The sequence below is a fragment of the Colobus angolensis genome, unplaced genomic scaffold (genome assembly GCF_000951035.1).
Source record: "Colobus angolensis palliatus isolate OR3802 unplaced genomic scaffold, Cang.pa_1.0 Scaffold566, whole genome shotgun sequence".
Classification (NCBI taxonomy): Eukaryota; Metazoa; Chordata; class Mammalia; order Primates; family Cercopithecidae; genus Colobus; species Colobus angolensis.
In genome coordinates, this window is record NW_012119221.1 from 1,225,593 (window position 1) to 1,232,279 (window position 6,687).

A 6,687-nucleotide genomic window follows, 5' to 3' on the forward strand; every position below is an offset into this window, starting at 1 on the left:
ATCCAAATAAACTCAATTAGAAGTGAAAAGGGAGATATTACATCCAATACCACAGAAATACAAAAGATCATTCAAAGCTACTATGAACACCTTTATACAATTAACTAGAAAACCTAGAGGTGATAGATACATTCCTGGAAATATACAACCCTCCTAGATTAAGCCAGGAAGAAACAGAAACTGTGAAGAGACCAATAACAAGCAGCAAGATTGAAATAGTAATAATAATTTAAAAAATGCTGCCAACAACAAAAATGTTCTGGACCAGATGGAGGATAACTGAATTCTATCAGATGTTCAAAGAAGAATTGGTAGCAATCCTATTGACACTATTCCAAAAGATAGAGAAAGAGGGACTCCTCCCTAAGTCATTCTATGAAACCAGTATCACCCTAATATCAAAACCAGGGAAGGACATAATAAAAAAAGAAAACTACAGACCAATATCCCTGATGAACATAGATGCAAAAATCCTCAATAAAATACTAGCTAATCAAATCCAACCCTGCATCAAAAAGATAATCCACCATGATCAAATGGGATTCATTCCAGGGATGCAGGGATGGTTTAACATATGCAAGTCAATAAGTGTGATACATCACATAAACAGAATTAGAAACAAAAATTATATGATCATCTCAATAGATGCAGAAAAAGCATTTGACAATTTCCAGCATCCCTTTATGATTAAAACCTTCAGCCAAATTGGCAAAGAAGGAGCATCTATTAAGGTAATAAAAGTCATTTATGACAAACCCACATCCAATATTACACTGAACAAGAAAAAATTGAAAGCATTCCCCCGGAGAACCGGAAAAAGACAAGGATGCCCACTTTCACCACTTCTATCCAACATAGTACTGGAAATTCTAGCCAGAGCAATCAGACAAGAGAAAGAAATAAAAGGCATCTAAATCAGTTAAAAGGATGTCAAACTGTCGCTGTTTGTTGATGACATGACCATATACCTAGAAAACCCTAAAGACTCATCCAAAAAGCTCCTAGAACTGAGAAATGAATTCAGCAAAGTTTCAGAATACAAATTAATGTACACAAATCAGTAGCTCTCCTACACACAAACAGTGACCAAGCTGAGAATCAAATCAAGAACCAATCACTTTTACAACAGTTGCAAAAAAATAAAATACTTAGGAATATACCTAATCAATGAGGTGAAAGGCCTCTACAAGGAAAACTACAAAACATTACTGAAAGAAATCACAGACAACACAAACAAATGGAAATACATCCCATGCTCATGGATGGGTAGACTCAATATTGTGAAAATGACCATACTGCCAAAAGCAAACTGAAATTCAATTTGTAGATTGAATTGTAGTCATCAAAACTGCATGGTACTGGTGTACAAATAGGCACATAGACCCATGGAACAGAATAGAGAACCCAGAAATAAAGCCAAATACTTATCACCAACTGATCTTCAACAAAGCATACAAAAACATAAATTGGGGAAAGAACACCCTATGAAATAAATGGTGCTGGCGTAATTGGCAAGCCATGTGTAGAAGAATAAAACTGGATCCTCATCTCTCACCTTATATAAAAATCATCTCAAAAAAAAATCAATCAAAAAAAAGATGAATCAAAGACTTAAATCTAAGACCAGAAACCATAAAAATTCTAGAAGATAACATCAGAAAAATCCTTCTGGACATTGGCTTAGGCAAAGACTTTATGACCAAGAATCCAAAAGCAAATGCAACAAAAACAAAGAGCTGGTTTGTTGAAAATATAAAATTGATAGACCATTAGTGAGATTAACTAAAAAAAGAAGAGAGAAGATCCAAATAAACTCAATTAGAAATGAAGAGGAAGATATTACAACTGATACCACAGAAATACAAAAGATCATTCAAAGCTACTATGAACACCTTTATACGCATAAACTAGAAAACTTAGAGGAGATTGATACATTCCTGGAAATATAAAACCCTCCTAGATTAAGCCAGGAAGAAACAGAAACTGTGAAGAGACCAATAACAAGCAGCAAGATTGAAATAGTAATAATAATAATAAAATGCCAACAATAAAAAAGTTCTGGACCAGATGAAAGATAACTGAATTCTATCAGACATTCAAAGAAGAATGGGACTTCATTAAACTAAAATCTTCTGTACAGCAAATAAATAATCAGCAGAGTAAACAGACAACCCAAAGAGTGGGAGAAAATTTTCACAATCTATACATCCAACAAAGAACTAGTATCCAGAATCTACAAGGAAATCAAACAAATCAACCAGAACGAAATAAATAATCTCATTAAAAAGTTGTGCTAAGGACATGAACAGACAATCTCAAAAAAAGAAATTCAAATGGCCAAGAAACATTCGAATAAATGATCAACATCGCTAATGATCAGGGAAATGCCAGTCAAAACTACAATGCAATACTACCTTACTCCTGCAAGAATGGCCATGATAGAAAAATAAAAAATAATAGATGTTGGCATGGATGTGGTGAAAAGGAAACACTTTTACACTGCTGGTGGGAATGTAAATTAGTGTAACTGCTATGAAAAACAGTGTGGAGATTCCTTAAAGAGCTAAAAATAGAAATACCGTTTGATCTAGCAATCCCATTACTGGGTATCTACCCAGAGGAAAATAAGTCATTATATGAAAAAGATACTGCACACACATGTTTATAGCAGCATAATTTGCAATTGCAAAAGTATAGAACCAGTCCAAATGCCCATTAATCAACAAATGGATAAATAAATTGTGGTATATATATATATATATGCCATGGAATACTACTCAGCCATAAAAAGGAATGAAATAATGGCCTTCACAGCAACCTGGGTGGGTTTGGAGACCATTATTCTAAGTGAAATAACTCAGGAATGGAAAACCAAATACTGTATGTTCTCACTCATAAGTGGGAGCTAAGCTATGAGGACACAAAGGCATAAGAATGATACAATGAACCTGGGGGAAAGCGTGGGAGGAAGGTGAGGGATAAAAGACCACACACTGGGTACAGTGTACACTGCTGGGGTGATGGATGCACCAAACTTCAGAAATCACCATTAAATAACTTATTTTTGTAACTAAACACCACCTGTTCCCCAAAAACCTATTGAAATAAAATAAATAAAATGAAGCATGAAAAAATAATTAACAATTAATAATAAACAAATACATACATGTATCCCAGCGGTTCTGTCTCTCTGGAGAACCCTGACCAATACAAGGGGAATGATATATGCAGCCTACTTTCAAATGTTTCTAAGAAAATTTTACATTAAAAATACGTGGTACAATGTTAAAAATGGTGACTCTGGGTAAAGGTATATGAAGTTCTCTATACTATTACTGTAACTCTTCTATGTGTTTTAAGTTATTTCAAAATAAAAAGTTGAACATTTAAAGTGGTATGCCATTTATGTTTCAGCTAACAAAATTCTAGTCAGGGGAAGACCTTGACTAGCATTTTTCATAATAGGCCAGGATTTTTCTTGTTTTGGGTTCTGCTGAAATGAGAACCTAAATCAAGCTTAGGTTTAGGCAAGTTATTGGGGGTAGGAGGGTGTATCTCAGGAAGCAGAAATGAGAGAATGGAAAAGTCAAACAGGGAAGAAGCATTATCAGTTGAGCTCTCACTGTAGGTACCTGTGACTCAGTCCTGCTGGAGACCTGTGGTAGCCAGTCTCCAGGATGGCCCCAATGAACCCTGCCTCCATGTAGTCATACCTTTGTGTAGTGCCCGTTCACACTGTACCAGGGTTGGTGTGTCTGACCAATGGCACACAGCAGAAGTGATGGCAGGTCACTTACAAGATTAGGTCATGAAAAAGACCATGGCTTTTATTTTGGGCACTGGCCATCCCTGTGGTGAGGAGCCTTATGAAGAGGTCCATGTGGCCAGGTGAAGCCTCCTGTCAACAGTCACGACTGAGTTTGGAAGTGGATCCTCCAGACCTAGTCAGGCCTCCAATGACTGTAGCCTTGGCTGACTCATTGACTGTAGCCAATGAGAGCCATTGAGAGTCTCTGAGCCAAAGCCACCCAGCTAAGCTTCTCTCAGATTCCTGATGAACATGAATTGTGAAATAAAAAACGTTTGTTATTTTAAACCACTGCTTGAAGTAATTTGTTACACAGAAATCGCTAACTAACACAGGACCCTCTGAGGAACTGTGTTGAATACATCTCAGAACTGTTCCTCCAAAGATGGGGAGGCTGAGGCATTTATCCACAAAATCCCATTCCCACATTTGCTGAGGGTTAGGAACCCTCAGTGTGAACACTGGAGGTGAGATGGCATCAACATGCTGGAGCCATTCAACACTGTTGAAATTGAAACTGACCCAATTTTCCCATAGAGCTGATTTTTATGGTTTACTTTGAACAGACATAGAAATTGATCCTCTCCGTCTTAAAACTTGAGAAAATTAACATTTGTCTTACCTGAGTTCCTTTCTCAGGAAACCAACCACCAGAACTTCCAGATAGTATCAAGGAGGTGAAACTCACTAGATCCCTGCATTTGGACAGTGAGAGGTCAGACCCCCTCACCTGCCATGACTGCCTAACTGACCATCTGCTTCCTGTTGACCAACTCTTCTTGCTCACCCTCCCTAATTGCTGTTTTCCCACACATGGTTACATTTCTTCCCTGCTATACAAACCCCTTATCTTAGTAGGTCAGGGAGATAAATTTGAGACTGATTTCTCATCTCCTCAACTGCAGTACCTGATTAAAGTCTTTTTTTTTCTTTTTAATTATACTTTAAGTTCTGGGATACGTGTGCAGAACGTGCAGGTTTGTTACATAGATATACATGTGCCATGGTGGTTTGCTGCACCCATCAACCCATCATCTACATTAGGTATTTCTCCTAATGCTGTCCTTTCTCTAGCCCCATACCCCCCAACAGGCCCTGGTGTGTGATGTTCACCTCCCTGTGTCCATGTGTTTTCATTGTTCAACTCCCACTTGTGAGTGAGAACATGTGGTGTTTGGTTTTCTGTTCCTGTGTTAGTTTGCTGAGAATGATGGTTTTCAGTTTCATCCATGTCCCTGCAAAGGACATGAACACATCCTTTTTCATAGGCTGCATAGTATTCCATGGTGTATATGTGCCACATTTTCTTTATCCAGTCTATCATTGATGGGCATTTGGGTTGGTTCCAAGTCTTTGTTATTGTGAATGTAGTGCAGCAATAAACATACGTGTGCATGTGTCTTTACAGTGGAATAATTTATAATCCTTTGGGTATATACCCAGTAATGGGATTGCTGGGTCAAATGGTATTTCTGGTTCTAGATCCTTGAGGAATTGCCACACTGTCTTCCACAATGGTTGAACTAATTTACACTCCCACCAACAGTGTAAAAGCTTTCCTGTTTCTCCACATCCTCTCCAGCATCTGTTGTTTCCTGACTTTTTAATGATCACCTTTCTAACTGGTGTGGGATGGTATCTCACTGTGGTTTTGATCTGCATTTCTCTAATGACCAGTGATGATGAGATTTTTTTCATATGTTTGTTGGTTGCATAAATGCCTTCTTTTGAGAAGTGTCTGTTCATATCCTTCACCCACTTTTAGATGGGGTTGTTTATTTTTTTCCTGTAAAATTTTTTAAGTTCCTTGCAGATTCTGGATATTAGCCCTTTATCAGATAGATAGATTGCAAAAATTTTTTTCCATTTTGTAGGTTGCCTGTTCACTCTGATGGTAGTTTCTTTTGCTGTGCAGAAGCTCTTTAGTTTAATTAGATCCCATTTGTCAATTTTGGCTTTTGTTGCCATTGCTTTTGGTATTTTAGACATGAAGTCCTTGCCCATGCCTATGTCCTGAATGGTATTGCCTAGGTTTTCTTCTGGGGTTTTTATGGTTTGGGGTCTTACGTTTAAGTCCTTAATGCATCTTGAGTTAATTTTTGTATAAAGTGTAAGAAAGGGGTCCAGTTTCAGTCTTCTGCATATGAAAGCCTTCTTCTTCAGCAGTATTCATCCCAGTGATTGGCTCTCTGTGTGACTAGCAGACTGAACCCCTGGTGTTCCGTAAGGAAATCAAAGGTGGGCCATGATTTCAGGAACATATGTGGAGAGGGGGAACAAAGGAGCATCTAATGATAGTATCATCTTTAACGTTGTCAAAACGAGATACAGGTTTTAAACAATGTGAAGCTCTCTTGAGGATCTTTACCCTCTTTATTTACTGTTAGTTTCTCAGTCTTCAAAGTTTATCTCAAGGAAATATTAATCCAAGCAGAACTGGAACTGTTTTAAAAACTCCAAAAATGTGTAATTCACAGATTACCATTGTTAAAATTGTGTGCCGTTTTGTATGCTACAAAAATACACACATGTTTTTATTGAAATCACATTAATCATAGTTTATAGCTTGCTTTTGTCACTAACAAATATATGGAAAACAATGTCCAATGTCAAGTAATACCATTTTAATAACTAAATCCTGAACACATCATCCAATGAAAAACAACAATCTAACTTATCAGGCTTCATTGTGTTTTCCAGTGTGAGGAAGTTACCAGATGGAGCTTTGAGCAAATGAAGGGTATGATGTCATTTACTTAAGTGACACAAAATAAATCCTGTGCCCTGATCTCTATAGAGGCACTTCTAAGAGTGTATTGAAATAACTTTACAATTACATTTTTCAATCTAAGTTTTCTTTTTTTTTTTTTTTTTTTTTT